Below are 18,264 nucleotides of genomic sequence, written 5' to 3'. Positions count from 1 at the left end.
TGCCCTGAGAAGCACAAACTAAATATCAGTGTTACACAACTAAAGTTTTTGTATATACTCAACAAACACTGTTAAGATTTAAATACCCGAGGTAAATAAATCACAGCTAAACAGTGGAGGAACCTTCATTGAAGAACCTGAAATCAATATGTTTTGTATCTATTTTAAATTATATGCTATTCTATTATAGGTATATGGTAAAGAGTTCAACAAGGCTGTATATTTCCAGAGGTTTTATTTTGAGGTTGAGTATTGAGTGTCAAATTAAATGCCTCTATGAACATGTAAATAGGGACACTTGCATTAATGCTTTATCTGGTGGGTTTGGTTCATTCATGCTCTGCATTTTGATCAGCGAATTGCACAAGATCGCACGAAACGTGAATTCCACAAACTGCTCAGTCTGCACAGCATTTCTATTACGTGCCGTTACACTTTTTGATTTTGATTTAATACAATAAAGCACCTGTCCCCGATTAACTTCTTGCCCTCCAGTAACAACTACACAAACAATTAACGCAACTGCTATTACAGTATCATTTAAGAAACCATTACATTTGCTGTCGTTGTCATGGTAACGGTATGTGCCCATACTTAAAAGCAGTGTCTTAATCCAGAGGTATTGGCAGCATAATGCTAAGTTTCCCTTAACCTTGCAGTTCTTAAAATAGTATATTCAGTAGTTTAGTTAGTTAAAGTAGCTTAAAGGCAATAGTTTTTAGATTCAGACAAGCGATCTCCCATAAACTTTTCATAGTCCCATACCCCTTCAGACATTTGACCTCCAGCCAGGGCCGGCCCAAGGCACAAGCGAACTAAACCGCTGCTTAGGGCCCCGAAACCACTAGAGGGCTGGGGGCCCAAAAAAGAAAAGTGTGGATTGCTGTAGTTTTGACATAGTTGTCAGATGTGATTATTTAACTTTATATTTTATTTATAAACCATTTTTATTACCTTGTTCCAGGTGCCTCTGTTGATTTACTTTATTATTTAAGTATTTGTTTGATATTTATTTGTTTATTTTATTTAATGCTGTGTTTTTTTTACATATAAAAGTCACATTTTTGTATTACAGTGTATTTTGAATTCCCCCCCACCCCCAAAGATTGTGCACATTTTTTAGATTTTCAGACCTAAATATCTTTATATTTTATTTATAAACCATTTGGTTTTATGTATTGATTCTCTGTGTTGCCAGTAGGGGGAGTTGCTGAATTTTTGCCAAATATTAATTGAAAGATTTTTCTGTAAGTTTGCAAATGTGGTGTCTGCTTCCATGCAACAAAAAGTTCTCACATTTAGTTTTACAAGTGTATTCGTATTCGTGACAGAGTAAAATAAGTGGAATACCTTTAGTTCAGTAGGTGTGTGAATGATCAATAATCATTATTATTGGCAGTAATAGAGTGGCCCTAAAGTCAGATTTTGCCTAGGGCCCCATGGAGGCTTGGGCCAGCCCTGCCTCCAGCCATGCTCCTGCACTCTTTTTGTCTGTCTGTAATAGTCGTTCAAAATTGTAAGCAATGCAAAAATATACAATATGACAGTGGCTGATGGAGATGGCTCCCAGTCTAAACACGAATTGGCCTTTGTTCAGGATTATGTTCCAAAAAAAAATGTATCGCAGAGCTCAGACAGATCCCTAACCTTTTAGCTGTATTTTCTATTTGCATTAAGTTGAATATCATTGCACAAGGCTCTTCATACATCTCTAGCATAATGGTGTGTTAAAACAAATGCTCATCGCGTGATAGAAACGTCATATGATGAAATATATAGCGTTTTCTTGTAATCCACTGTTTGTGCATGGTTTATTCTAAGAAGCTGTTTGTATTCATCAGTCACTGCTTTTAAATCGTCCACTGAGTCAAAGCAAATTAGCCTATAAATTACCAGTGGAAATTGTCAAGGGGCCAACAGCAAGCCCCTCTACAAGGGACCATTATTGCCTCCTTTTAGATGTGAGGCGTACTTGCCACTAGGTGTCGCCCTTTTGCAGTGTAGTGGATGAGTGGTAGACACGTGCAAACATGTTGGGGGGAGAGAGAGAGAGAGGGATAGGGAGAGAAAGAGAAAGAGAGCAGTTAGTGAAGTTTTGTCAAACACTGAGAAAAAGAGGGACAGCCTGGACATATAGTGCTGAGTGTGAAAGAAGTGGTAAGTTAATTTCACATATTCTTACTGTCCAAATGATTGTTATTGCTGACTTATCTTCTCTGCTTCTCGTCTTTTCTCTTTAAGACTATTTTCTGTTTCAAACTTAGGATGTGACCTTGTTTGTGAGATTTAATCAAGCAGCCTTTGTGTGAGCTGAGTTTGTCTAAATGGAAGGGGGTGGGCCATTTCATTTATCTTGTCTGAATAGATCAATGAATGTTATACTAAGTTTATTTAAGGGAGGGATAACATTAATCATAGCCAATTTGAGCTCAGTGTTCAGCTGTACTATGATCTGTCCATAATATCAGTCTTCACACACTGTTTTATCAGCGTTTAGTGGCAAATGTGGAGATGTGGTATCGTGAGAGAGCGTCTATGGATCTCGATGAAAGACTGAAATAAACCTGACTGTTGGAGAAAAACATTTCAGAATACCAACCATTCCTTTAGTGATTCCCTCCCATCACTTTTTTTTTTCTTTTTTTTTTTTCTATCTTGAGGTTTATGAGAAACTTAAGGCCTCGCTCAAAGCCATGCAGAGGAATTCCCTGCCATACAATGTGCCCTTATGTTACATTAGCAGTGTAGCAGTAGTAGTAGTTCTCCCAGATGATGCTGCTCCATAACATGTGGCACATTAAAAATGTATCTCATCTTAAATAAGGGCACTGAGGCTGGATTAAGAGACAATCCTAACACATGCATTAGTGGGATTTGAAAGTGTAAAAAAACTCATCAAAGTAGATGCTATAGATTAAATTCCTTTCTTTGACTTGTGCGGTATGTTATCATCGAGTGAGAAAGGCCATTTATATGTGCACTGACAAGTCGACCAGAATGCTACCTTTAAATACGGCCCCTATCTTCTCTTTTCAGCAGTTCAAACAGGAGGGATCTGGTTTACAGTAAGTCACATGGTGGCCAATGTATAATGACATGTATAAATAATGTAGAATATGTCAAAAATGTTGCAGATTCAGCTGTATGGGCTTCCGGAGGTGTTCCCAGTATTTAATGTACCCATATTCTTAAAAAAAGTGATAGACAAAATAAACACTTACTACGCTCTTAGAATAAAAGTGCTAAGTAGAACCATATAAGGTTCTTCGGCTTGTCCTCATAGGAGAACCCTTTATGGCTACAGGTAGCTACCTTTTTATAAAGGTTCCACCTGGAACCCTTTTAAAACCCTTAATCCAGGAAAGGGGTTTTAAAGGGTTCTCTGGATCAAATTGGTTCTTAATGGAACCATTAGTGTTACCAAGAACCCTTGAAAAACCCTTTATTCAGGAAGGGTTTTTTCAGAAGCGAATGGTTCCAGGTAGAACCTCTGCCCTTGTAGAAGAACCTATGAAAGGGAGCATCATGAGGATATCACAGGAGTGCTAATTTTATATTTTATGAGCTATAACTTGAACATGCACATAAGACAAACCCAGTCAAAAGAATCAGATTTATTCAGATCTACCACAAGGTAACAAGGCATGCTTTTCTTTAACAGATGCACTTTTTTTATTTGTTCTTATATATTTCAATCAATTGATTGAAAACCAAACTGTTATATATAAACATACATATATGGTTAGTCCAAACATGTAGTGGATGCTGTCGAATTCATTTCTGAAAGGCTCCGGAATTACACCGAACCTCCCACATCTAGTCTAAAAACTCTTGCAAGTTACTTTGCAAATTAGAAATAAAGTTATCTCCCGTTGTGTGTGTAACTTATAGACTGCTGCTCAGGAAAACTCACGGTCCTTTCAGCTCGCAGTGACAGTCTACGACTGCTTTGACACATTCCAGGATGTGCACGGAGGCAGCAAAAAGAAGGAGGCAACTTCCTTTCCTCATGTCCTCCCACATTTCTTCAGCTCCAGCAGGGCTGAACTGATGAACTGATGGCTTTTGGACACTTGGCAGCTGCCCACTGTTTACATTTAGCTGCCCAAGACCAAAGCTGCTGCCAATACACTGACTTCTCAGCCTGAGTCTGTGTTTTTCCTTTTTTCCGCAGTTTTATACTGAATATAGCATCTAGATTTTTTTGATGGAAGCTTAGAAAATACGAGCGAGAGGAGGTGTGGAGTGTTCTCTTTAATAGTTACAGCTGGTGTTATTTGTCCAACTATTGCTCTGCTGCTGACATGCGGGTTCTCTGGATGTGGAAAGTCTGTGGATAACACTCGCTCTACTGAGGCTGCATATACACAAGGCTACATTATACTGCTGCCTGCAGGTGTGTGTGCATGTACGCTGCTTTGCTCTGAATACACTCACCCAATTTCCTCACAGTTGCTTCAGCACATTTTTTTTGCCAGATTTCCTCTTTCCCTTTGTTCCCGTCACTGTATTTTCTTGCCTGCACCGTCCTGTTCTCAAAGCCCACTTTTCATCATCCCTACCATAAGAAGAAGAAATAGCTGAGAAGTGTTGGATTGTGGTGTATGTAACACATTCCTTTATATTCTGATATCTGCTCTTGCTTGAATAAGATGCGTGGAAAAAAAGAAATGAAAAATAAATTCTTAAAGTTAGGTTAAAGGCATGGCGTGAAGGACGACATCTGGATTTTGTGCAGCATTTATGTGCAATGCGAGATGGAGCAAAAGCCCAATGTGAGATTACGAGAAGACATTTAGTTACGGTTATGCATTTAACTTATACAGTATTATAAGATATAACACTACACTCTTAGAAATAAAAGTTCTAACCACACTCTTAGAAATAAGGGTTCCAAAAGGGTTCTTCCACAAGTGCTGAGGTTCTACCTGGAACCATTTGCTTCTGAAAAACCCTTTCCTGAAGAAAGGGTTTTTCAAGGGTTCTTGGTAACACTAATGGTTCCAGTGAGAACCATTTTGATCCAGAGAACCATTTAAAACCCCTTTCCTGAATAAAGGGTTTTTAAAGGGTTCTTGGTAACACTAAGGGTTCCAGGTGAAAACTTTATAAAAAGGTTCTACCTGTAGCCCTAAAGGGTTCTCCTATGAGGACAAGCCGAAGAACCTTATATGGTTCTACTTTGCACTTTTATTTCTAATTTCTAAGAGTGAACCATAGAATGTTCTTCGACTTGTCCTCATAGGAGAACCTTTTTTGGTTCCAGGCAGAACCTTTTATAAAGTTTTCACCTGGAATAGTGTGCAAGAACCCTTTTTAAAACCCTTTATTCAGGAAAGGGGTTTTAAAGAGTTCTCTGGATCAAAATAGTTCTCACTGGAACCATTAGCGTTACCAAGTCAACCCTCAGAAGCAAATGGTTGTAGAAGAACCTGTAGAATTTGTAGAAGAACCCTTTTGAAACCCTTATTTCTAAGAGTGTACACACCAAGTCTGATATAAATGAATTATAAGGCCACTATCAAAATAAGGTACATGGAGATTGAGCTTTAAGTAATCTGGTGGATTAAACACAGTAATAGCAGCAGAAAACTGTGAAGGGATATAACAATAAAACAATATTAAATTTTCGGATATCAAACCATAGGGGACCAAACAATCAGTTTTTCTTCTTCTCCAGAATGTCACATATGTCAACAAGTAAGAATATTCGGACTTTCTGGATTTGACAGAGTGTTATTTGGACGTGTATGATTGAAGTATTGATTCATGTGGCTCTTTTGAATGACAGATTATTTATTAATTTAGCGAACATCATAACAGTGTGCCAGTGATGCAGAAGATGAAAGCCGAGTCACTGAGGCGTGAGACTTTTTTAGGTTAAATCAGTGGTTTGATTGGTACTATGTTTTTCTTTATTTTATTTAGATTTTATGAGTGTGCATATGGTGGAATGTTAAGGGTCGCCGAGCTCCTGTACTTCCCACAATGAATGTGGCAGGTTTCATACGTCATGCCTGTTAAAACCCTTGGCACAACATTCGTAATGCTGGGCTGTATCAATAATTTTACATTTCTAAACATACTGTATGTTTTATCAAAATATGAATTTGGTATAAATAGCATAGCACCATAAAGACTGGAAACAGAGCGGAGACAGGCTGGTAACAAGATCTGCCCTCCAGCACCTCTAAAAATAACCAACTGACACTGGATGTTTGCCAAATCCGTTCATCTATCAGAGTTTAAACGAAAATGGCTTTCGGTGGACACATGTGGGACCCATATACTTATATCTCTGTGAAATGTGCCCTGTCACTATATATGGGCCATGTGGGGAACAGCTTTGTTTCCCTCAACAATAAGGAAGGTAAATCAAAGTGCAGAGTGTTTGACAGCCATAGCGACGCAGCTAACAATTTGTATTTAACTGCACGTCACCCATGGAAGACGTTTTATTCCGTCGCTGGTCCTCTCAGGAAGCGAGGCACCAACATGGCTGCCTACGTCGTGAAGGCGCTCTTGTTCGTTCCCTCTCACCCTCCCTCTGTGGAGACGTTAGTGCTGAGTGAAAACCACATGCCACAACCACACTCTTTTACTGCTGCATACTCCCAGTCTCACGCCCAGTTTAACACAGAAGAAAATACACTATAGTTCTTAATGTTTCCTCCCCTCCGCTCCTCCTTTATCTCATTGTTGTTCACCATCATTTAATCTGCCTTAGTGACATACTGCATATTGTTGTCAGGTTGTTTATTTGGGTGATAAAAAAATAGCAGCAAGCATTTACTGTATATTCTGTATAGCTTGCGTTTTTAGTCAGTCTTGGTGGTGACATTGTAGGCTAATCTTTACATAACATGTAATTTTGTGTTGTATATTGAATTCTTTAAATATGTAGGCATCCCACAAAGTCAAAAATATTTCGTCCTCTGTTTGGTTTTTTATGATTGAAGGTATTTTTGGCTTCTCACAAACCCTTTTCCCAAGCTCTGTTTCTTGATATGACCACTTTACGATCTGTATGACTGGCCCATACTGAATGAAACATCTGTAACTAAGAGCTTTGACTTTCATTTACATGCATTTTCTGGCAGCCACTCTTTGGCAATCTTAATAGATTAAGTCTAACTTTATTGAGGCTGGCTCCCTCGACACAGCTCACGCCATAGCCTCAGAGAGAAAATCAATGTTCATGACTTTAAAATGAAGAGAATCTGTCTACTAGATTTGAAGTACAATGCCTTCAGAAACTTTCCAAACCCTATAGTGTCCGGGAAAGTGCCACTCTGAATACAAAGTAAAGTGGGTTTTGTAGTTGACAACTTACACAGCTTCGATTTTCCTCCCACTTTATTTCAAAAAAACCTTTTCCTATTCAAATACGTGCAATTTGTGGCTGAAATTACAGCTCTGGTTTTTTTCTCAGATGTGTCTTTGCAATGCTTGTAAAATTTGGATATTTTTTAAGCTGTTACATTTTTCTCCAGCTGAACTGGGAGCCTCTTTGAGCAGTTATCTTCAAGTCACTGCAGAGACCTTGAAAGAGATTCATTCAAGTCTGTTTTGTCTCAAACACTCAACCTCTTTCACACGTTGTCATAATGAAGCTCCTCTTTTTTGTGTGCTGTGACTATAGTTCTCATGTCAGCTGTAGCTTCTTATTGCAAACCTGCAGTGCTTAAATATCAGTTTTTCTTGATCTGATAGTTCAGCTGTTGTTGAAGTGATGTTGTCAGACACATTATCAACAATGACTTTGCCGAGTGCCTGGGATCTGGACGCCCTTACTGATAGTATGGCTGTCAGCGGGGACAGAATGAAAATTATATTGAGTCATTTTTAACTAATGACTCACTGAAAAAAAAAATTGTTGCCTGGGTAATGATATCTTAAGAATATGCATACAACATTATCTCACCTTTAGACAGCCTTTCCCAACAGGAAACCAATTTTTTCTCATTCCACCTCAACCAAAGACTAGAGAATATTAATGATTTTAGCTTGGGGGCCACAGAAACTGTTATATAAATAATATATATATTTATATTTATATATATAATATATATAAACTGTCTATACTGCTGCATCATTTGGTAAGTTTGGGGAACTTCGATATCTCAGAAAAACAGATTTCAAACACTGAAGTCACAAAATAACACATTTGAAGTTACTGATGGCAGCAGTAGGGTTGGGAATCAGTCAGTATTAGTATTAGTCAGATACCAGTCAAAATCACTGGATCAGATTTCGGACAGATAAAAATCGAAAATTCGATATCACATGCGTCACTAAAAATTAGTTAAAGCATTTTAGCTGGCAGAACAATATTGGTTACACAGTTGTATAATGTATTTGAAATGATTCACTTGTTGTTAACAGCTTCATAGTTCATAAATGGTATAAAATAACATTTGTGATATCGGTGTATCCCATGGTATTGTCCCATAGGCAGCAGTACACTCTTAAGGCCACATTATACTTCTCCGACTGCGTATGCGTTATCCGTCTGCGTCACCACGGAGACGCCTCGAGCATTTATACTTCTGCGTCGTGGTGACGGACACTCGCTGCAATTTCCCGCCCGATCAGTAGGGGTCGCTGCGCAAGGTTGTTGTGCTTCTGGCTACAGTGAGCAATGGCGTCCGAGAAAGAAAGAGAGAGAAAGACTGTTGTTGTTGAAAAAGTGGCCGTTTCTCACTTTTCTGTGTCACGGAACGCAGTTTTAAGATAATTTGAGGCGAGAAATTGGCCATTTAGAGTCTAAACATGTGCTGTGTGTGTTAAGATATGACGTATTTATAGTTCGGCAGCGGCGTTATCGGCGGGGATCAGCTCCGCCTCTGTCAGGACGCCCGGAGCGCACTGAGAGCCGGCACAGAGCAGCTTAGCTCGGCCTGTCCTGAGGACCAATCGCAGCTCTTGCCGTCTCCGTAGTCCCTTGACGGAGTGACGGACACTTAAAAAATATTTCGTGCACCCGGAGACGACGCAGAGGCTCTTCGACAGGTTCTGCGTCGACGCAGAGGACTCTGCGTAGCTACGCAGAGCACTTTACGCAGGAGTATAAATTGGGCTTTAGAAATAAAATATAAAGTTCTTCGGCTTGTCCTCATAGGAGAACCCTTTTTGGCTCCAGGTAGAACCTTTTTATAAAGGTTCCACCTTTTGGAGGGTTTCACCAAGAACCCTTTTATAACCCTTTATTCAGGAAAGGGGTTTTAAATGGTTCTTTGGATCAAAATGGTTCTCACTGGAACCATTAGTGTTACCAAGAACCCTTGAAAACCCCTTTATTCGGGAAAGGGTTTTTCCAGAAGCAAATGGTTCCAGGTAGAACCTCAGCCCGTGTAGAAGAACACTTTTGGAACCCTTATTTCTAAGAGTGTAGTGGAGAAACCAGTCCTGTTCACTGTGATGTTAGAATCACAGATTTTCTCTGTCTCCAGCCATAAAAGATTTGTTCAACTAGAAAAAAAAACAGCAGACATATAGGTAAGATATCATAGTCCTAAGCAGGTGTACATTTTCTCAGGTGAGTAAGTGGTTCAAATTTTTGTTTTTCTCTCCATCCTTGATGGCAGCCATGCTATCAGTGAGAGCAAATTCCCATTGCCCGTGGCTTACTCACAAAAATGACAGCTTGCTCAGCAGTGTGCTCAGCAAATGTCAGTGATGATAATGGATCCATAGAAATGCATTTTGATGTTTTGAAGTGCCAGTATTTGCTGCTGAATTTCCACATCATCTTGTCACAGGTTTGAGAAAAGTGGAATAAGGGAATTTTCTCCCATACAAAAACACACATAATGTTACTCATTTTAATGTCTCTGTATAGCATACCTTACATCTGTTATTTTGCCGTGTTTCACTTCTTCTTGTTGTCTCCTCATGGCTTTTATATAGCATAAACTTGAGCATTTTAACACTATCTTATTCGTCAAGATTTTTTATCTCACCGACTCTGACTCTAGTCCTGATGGCTGCCGCAGGCACTGTTTTGTTTTTGCTCCGTTTGTTCAGATGGCTGGCACTAAGAAGAAAATGAAACTGTGGACTAGTTTTTCCTAATGGAGCTGAATGCTGTGCACATTTCCACCATAGTGTATGTGATTTCTGTAAATTCTTTGAACAGAAGAGATGATATAAAATGTCCACACACCATTAGGTTTTGTGATAGAAAAACAATTAAACCTAGATAAATCATTTGTGTCCTTTGGTGTGTAAAAGCACCTTTTGAGTTTACTTGCTGTCTTTTAGGTAGGAGGAACACAACATTATACATTGTACATTGTCTTGGCAATATTTCCTAGTTCACCCCTCACATCTTAATTAGGGTTTGAGCAAGGACTGTGCAAGAACTGTATTGAAATTGAAGGAATTCTTCTTCTTATTCTGCAGAATAAATCAAATTTTTGAGGCCTTTCCCATGCCCCAAAACTCACAGATTTTTGCAACTACATCAGACCTGGTGAACAATCGCGTGTGGAAGTCGTTTTAGGAAAAAGCGTGGAAAATTGGAAGTGGGAGGGGCTAAAAACTGACGCAATAAAAGTGCTAGTAGGTCATCTCCTGTCGGGTTTAACGTACATGAATGAAACTTGGTACACACTTGTCATCGTTGTGCTGTCGATGACAAGTGTCCTGTGAATCCTACAGGAAGGCCGCCATTTTGGATTGAAAGCGAAAACGGAGGCGTTGTTGGCGAATTTGCACCAATGCTACAAGATCTATAGGTGGGTTTAGGTCTGAACGCATCAAACATTAATGAAGCCACAAAGATACTTCACCAAGCCTGTGGTGAAGTTTTGGTAATTTGTTATTTTTGTTCTGAAAGGTTCAACCTTGGTCTTCTTAGACCATAACACATTTTTCCTACATTATTGTCTTCAGCAGTGGATTGTGGACTTTTATTATTTTTACTTTTATAAGTTTAAATTGGTTTGAAACAATGAGATTCAATTCATGCTTTGGATGCTCATCAGGAATCATGGAATTTCCACAGTAGAATGCAGCTGAAATCCCCAGGAACAGCTAAACATACACACTAAAGTTAATCATAGTTACTGGAGCAGTTGTTCAACAGTTTAATAATAGGAGGTGTTCACACACATACAGTCATTTATTTTATTACTTTTTTACATTTTGAGGGATTTTGTTTCTGCAGCAGTAAATGCTATTAACTCATGTATCACTTGTTGTCTTGGTTGGACTTTCTTTATAGTACAAAACCCCACATGGTGTTGTGGACTTTATTTCAAATGAAATGAGCACAAGTTAACAAAAATAATATAGGTTACATTATATGTAGACAACATTTAATTCAAACTGAATGCAAACTTGATATACTATGTTACTCCAGGCAGGGTTTTAAATGATAACTCACTTAAAACATGTCACCATATCATTTTTAATGAAACTGTTGTTAAATCACTGAAGGGCATTGTGATGAAACAAAGTTTGGATGGTTGTGTTTTCCTGAAAAGATCCATGTGATTTACAGAACTGTTATTGTTATCACATATAAGTAGAAAAAATACCTGCAATATTATAAAAGTGGATTTGGAATCTTATTTAGCCTTTAATGTAATTTTATCACATCTGTTGTGCGCAACACCGCAATTATTATTTTTTCTATCAGCACCACTCAGTACTGGATTTTCTTTATTTTCTTTCATTCTCATGTTTTTTTTTTTCAAACCAGTGCTACATTTACAATAAAGAGTAAGGTTTTCTTGTTATATTTAGATGATGCTTGATCTAAATATATCCCCAAACACCTCACAGTGGCTAATGTCACAAGCCATTAGCTCCTGGTAACACTAATTTCCACATGGTAGTAACTAACACTCATGAAAAGGCTTTTGTTGCCGTGATTGCTGTGCCCTTTGCGAGCTTCCGCTCCATAACTCCCACTCCACTCACACACACTCCCTACCTTGTTCTGTGAGGGTAGATCAAGGAAGAGGTTACTGATTCATTATTTAAATTTGATGTAACTGAAGTGTTCGAGCCTTGTAATTAGTCAGGGACGTTACGTACACAGCATTGAAGTTGTTGTGTCCATGAGGAAACAGGTCACACTGCAGATATTCTGCTCTTGTTGATGAAAATACTGTTTCCAAGTGTAACACTTAAACCCACAGAGTCTATACTCAGAGCCAAGTGAACTACTTTTAAATATGTAAAATGTTAATGTCTAAAATTGATGCTAACTGACAACGTTGATGAAGCATGGTTGCCAGATTTTCCCTAAAATATAGAAATAAGACGCGGTGCACTTGTTGTCGACATTACACTGTGTTAATGCACAGACACATATACATCAGTTTTATTTTTACTAGTGCAGTGCCGTAGGAAATATGTATTCCTATAATGGGAGCTGAAGAAGATTTTTCAGTTATGGTATTGCATGATAAGGAACGTAAAGGCTAACATAATACAAACACTGTGCAACCTCATTAGGCACAATGCCACGCCAGTGGCTGTTTGTATTATGTTAGCCCTACGCTAATGCTAATTGTAGCCTCGCTAGCTTACCTTTGGAAACAGGTTCGCCAAGTTAGCCGCAAACTAGTAGCATGCTAATGCAAAATAAATGTGCTCGCGTATTGGACAACGACTTCGTCGTTTCAGTATAATACCATGTTCTGCGGTGAACCGTGTGAAAATGTCTCACCCACCGTGAGGACAGCCTCTTCACTCTCATCTCCCCGCTCCAGACAGCACAGCTACTGCTGATGAGCCACTGCCTGCCTGGTGTAGCGTGATAAATCAGCATAATTGCAGCATGAGAAATCATTGAAAATTAAAATTCCTCCAAAAAACAATTGAAAATCTAGGATGCACACCATCGAGCCATGCTCAAGCCTTATCCAAAGTCTTAGGGCGATCTGACTAACGGTCAGTGAGATATGCCTGTCACAGACACACACAGATAGACACACACACAGACGCAACTTGCTTTATAGATAGATATTGAAGCTATTTGATTCATTTTAGTATGTCTTTTTTCAGTGAGTTTTCATAAAAGCAGCACCAAAGAGTTATCACATGAAAAGAGGACAATAGTGATTATGTAAAAATACTATATTCATTAAAAATCCTGACACATTGCATTAGACAGAGGGAGACAGAGAGCGTAGCTGAAGTTACCCGTGCTGATTTCCTATTTGGGATGAAAGAATCCACACCAGTGTGTCTTTACTGGTGTGTTTTCTGCTTCCTCTTCACTTTCAGGGTCTGTATTTTAACGCATCTCCAGGGCAGAAACTTGTTTTTCTTCTCCTCCGATTGAGATGTTTTTGACTGTGTTACTGAGGCTTTTTAGGTTTGGCTGTTTTTGACACTTAGCTGCTATCTGCTCACTCTGCTGACATCTCCATGTGTTCAAGTGCACAAGCTGTGTTATTGGGTGGGTGAGGCAACAGACCAGAACACCAGACCTAACATAAACACAGATTTTGGTCCACAAAATCTCTGATTGCACCTGGCCACAAGCACGGAAGGCAAACCATAATAAAATTAACCTACTGATTTTTCAATCATGTGATTAAAATGTAAGAGAAAAAGCAGCTTCTTATTGCACTTTCTTTTATTCGAATGTAAAGATGACATCTAAAAACTTAACATGCTGAAATAATTGCATGTTAAAAACAGTATTACAAACATATGCTGAATATTATGATGGTAAATTACAAGTCATTACTAGATACTTTTTGTTTTTGAGACTAAAGTCAGCTCACTGTCAAAGTGCATCAGGGCAAATGGATTATAATCCTACATTTAAAAAATTCCTTAAAATAATTCCTTAAGAGGTTTGCAAATATTTTCAATGGATCCTTGTTCTGGGCAATACCTACTATTATGATGGTAAATTTAAAGTCATTCCTAGATACTTTTTCTTTTAGAGACTAAAGTCATATCACTGTCAAAGTGCATCAGGGCAAATGGATAATTTCCTGAATTTCAAAAATTCATTAAAATTATTCCTTAAAAGGTTTGCAAATATGTTCAATGGATCCTTGTTCAGGGTGATGCCGACTATTATGATGGTAAATTTCAAATCATTCCGAGATACTTTTTTTTTGAAGAAAGTCAGCTCACTGTCAAAGTACTGTACTGTGTGGAAGTCCAAGCACATCGGCACCACAGAGCAAAGCAAAAACAAAATATAAAGGCGAAAAACCCACTAGAAAGAGACACAATATGACCACAAAGAGAGGCAAAACCACAGAGATGTAACTGTGGCTTTTATCTAAAAAACACAAGCCCATATTTGATGCTGGTGTGAGACAGTGGGAGTCAAATGTATGAAGTACTTTAAGACATCGATAAATAAAGGGATGGAGGTCAAAAGTTCTCCTTTTGTCCGTGTACTTGTCTTCCCATCTAGGTCTGTGATATAATTAACATTCACAGTTTGTCTCACTTTCGTCCACAGTGACTTGTTCTCACTGCAGAGTTCACAAGGTACTTATTTACTGCCACAGTTTGTGGATTAGTTTCCAGGGAAACCAAAGCTGCCGGAAGTCACGAGGCATGCGTCGCCTAGTGTTTGCTTCCTTCAGTGGAGAATAATGTTAGAAAACACGTTTTGAAGTGTGTTGTTGACAGAAGCCTGGTAGCTCTCAGGGCCTTCTGATAGCTTTGTTATAAATTCGAAAACTTTTTAAACCAAAATGTGACCAAGAAATGGAGAGCTTAAAACAAACTGTGCATTTTTTTTTAAACTGCAGTAGAAATCACAGTCCTTGCATTAATAACTTGGTAATTCCTTCATGAATTATTCACGAAAAGCAGCGACAGTATGTTTGCTTTATAGCAGTCTAGGCCGCATTATTCCTGACCTAACCTTGAATTGTTGGCACATTATTGTCTTACCAGGTTGTTATGTTTGTACTTTTCATTTTTTATTCATTAGTGCTTCAGAATAAAAGCTCATAGCGTAGCACATTATGTCTGATATTCCACAGTGTAATACATCTTTTTGTGAACTGTAAATGAAAATGCATCATTGTGTTATTGCCCTGTTCTTTGAGGGCCTTTTTTTGTCATAGCAGGGTGTCTTTTTTAACAAAGGACAATTTGGTGTTTTGTAATGTTATGGATTGCTTAAATTCCTGTGAGTAGAGTTGACTCAGCAGAGCCTCTTGCCCCCTGATGATAATGGTGATGCTAATGTCACTGGAGTGCAAGGTTGCAGTTTTGAATTCTGCCACAGGGGGCTAAATGAGCTGTCTCGTGAGTTTGTGGAGAAATGGCAGAGCTGCATGATTTTCATGTGTTGTAGACAGGAGCAGAATGGAAATCTAAGTGGGAAATATTAAATAAGTATGTCAATCAAGGGTATATTCAGTTTGTTAATTACTTTCTTGGTTATCTAATGTTAGATTTTAGATGAAACATGCATTGCAATTTAAAGCAGAGCATGTGTCCCACTGTGCATCTTGGCAATGGAACTCTTTAATAAATGAACGTATGAACCTATTTTACTAGTAGTAGTTAAGATGACATGGGGTTACAAGAACACATCAAAATCTGCTAAATGCGTAAATGTAAATTGTCCAAAGCCAAAAAGGTTGTGAGCTAAAACCTCTAACCTTCATCGTGTCCTTCAGGCTCACAAACACTCTCTAATAAATTGCAGTTTATTTTGAAACCGTCTCATGTGAGTCCCACTCAAAAACAATTGGAGCTGAAAGGGCCTTGTTTTAGTTTAGCAGGTTGTGCACTGACAATAGACAATAATTATGGAGGAAAGTGTTTCAAACGATATCTTCCACCAAATCTTCTAAATCTATCACCAAGGCCATAGCACCTTTTATTTTAGACTGCCCATTTTTTACACGAGCAACAGTAAATGAACAGATTGTCTTAAAAACGGATTAGCATGTGGTTGTATAACCTTTGCTGCATCCCTGGAGCAGCCATGACATGGTGCATTTGTGTTTGGGCTCTTCTCAACTCTCTGGGCTTTTCATGTCTTCTGCAGATGTTAATCTTCAACTTAGATGGATGGATGGATATGAATATGAACCTCTGTGCATGTGTGAAGTTACCTCTTAGAGGTGTATCTCATGCTCCATCAGTCCATAGAATCTGTCCTAAAACATTTGTTGCTCATCTTTCTTCCGTGTCGTCAGTCTGCTGAGCTGATTCATCACAGCTCACAGAGCCGTTGTTATCCTCGGTTGAACTGTGGGTTTAGTACACCAGTAGTAGTCAATTTGCTTCTGTCTGTTTTCCCAGTCTTGTTAAGGGCACTTCAATTTGCTTTGGCTTCTTCGACAATGTTTGCGCAATGACTCTGGTCGATCCCACTTTCATTCTCATCTCCAAAATGGCTTGCTTTTCTCCTATAGACATTTCTCTGGTCTTATTCGTTTATCCGTTAACAACAAATGCAATCTTCATGTGAAAAACTCAGGGTTAAAACCAAGAGTTGACTTTCAAACCTAATTAAGGTTTGAACAACGCACAATGTGGAGAAGAAACTGGCCTTGTCTCTCTTAAATGTTTTGGATGGGACTATTTTGTCCTGATTTTTGCAGCTCACTGCACCAATTACTGTTGCTGAAAACTGTCACAGAGCAAATATGTGTTTCATTCCTATTACTAATTATTTTTTTAATATGAAAGAAAACACATTTCTGACCTGTTTCTGAAAGGTTTGTAAGGACAATTGAAACAAAAATACTTGAAATACCACAAATTAATCATCCATCCATTATCTACCGCTTTATCCTCCACCAGAGGGTCGTGGGGGTGCTGTGCCTATCTCAGCTGACATTGGGCAATAGGCGGGGTACACCCTGGACAGTTCGCCAGTCAATCGCAGGGCCACATATAGAGACAAACAACCATTCACTCACACACTCACACCTATGGTCAATTTAGAGTGACCAATTCACCTAATCCCCATATCGCATTTTTTTGGACTGTGAGAGGAAGCCGGAGAACCCGGAGGAAACCCACGCACACACAGGGAGAACATGCAAACTCCTTGCAGAAAGGCCCTTGTTCCGAAGATGTTCCAAACAGGGCTCAAACCCAGGAACCCGGGTCTTCTTGCTGCAAAGGCAAGAGTGCTAACCACTACACCAACTGTGGGCCCACCACAAATTATATTGGTAGATTTTTATTATAGTTTCTTTTAGTCAGTAATAACATTATCCTCAAGTCTCCAAAACTGTATCTGCCTTTGATTCCCTCCACAAGCAGATTATCTTTATTTCTTGTTTTCCTGTTGGTCGTTTTGTTGGCATCACATGGCAGCAACTCAACGCATTTAGGCATGTGGGCAATAGACAACCTGCTGAAGTTTAAACGCATCAGAATGGATCACGCAACAGCGTCTTAGCGAAAATAATAAAAGCAAACCAGCATGCGTAAATGTTTGAACATAGGAAGTAGGTGAGGAAACATCTCCACAGGAAAGCGCTGCAATCGATGAACTGCTTGGTACCTGGTGTCAAACATCTACAAAGAAAAGTGATTTTCTTTTTTCTTTGACTAAAGATTTTTATTTATCACGCACCATTGACTGTTAGCTGCTGGATCAGGGCAGATCAGGTCAACCTCTACCCCAGTGCACAATTTTATGTGGATTTTGGTGAATGACCTGTGTTTATTTAGTGCCTTACAATCTTGACAACTTGATTTCGGCTGAGGCTGCAGATACACAGCTTCCTGGCAGCTTTTCTGCCATATGGGTTGTTTAGTGAGACAGAGAGTCTAAACTAAAACTCCAAATAATGACATTATAGGACAAAACCTCACAGTCCCTGGAGAAAATTCTGTATCTGACCAATTCAACCACCCATGTAATATATTTTTTTCTACTCCTCTACTCCTTCTAAGTATGTAAGTAAGCAGTAGTTTCTGATATAAAATCACAAAGATCTCTACATTAAGGTACTAACACAAATTGAAAACAAATGATTGTAATGCTAATTAAAAGTAGGCCAGTTGTATAATGTCAACACCAATGGAAAATACAAACATTACAAAAGGGTTACCCAATATTGGATAGAAAATTAAAAATGTGCACAGTTTATTTTATTTTTTTTTGGGCATTTTTGGTTTATATTAAAACTAAGGTACATTCTAAGAAAGAAGGGTTCCAAAAGGGTCCTTCTACAAGGGCTGAGGTTCTACCTGGAACCATTTGCTTCTTTCAAGGGTTATTGTTAACACTAATGGTTCTAGTAAGAACCATTTTGATCCAGAGAACCCTTTAAAACCCCTCTCCTGAATAAA

This window comes from Microchirus variegatus (genome assembly GCF_963457635.1).
Source record: "Microchirus variegatus genome assembly, chromosome: 14".
In the NCBI taxonomy this organism is placed as follows: Eukaryota; Metazoa; Chordata; class Actinopteri; order Pleuronectiformes; family Soleidae; genus Microchirus; species Microchirus variegatus.
Note: the sequence above shows the minus strand (reverse complement) of the source record.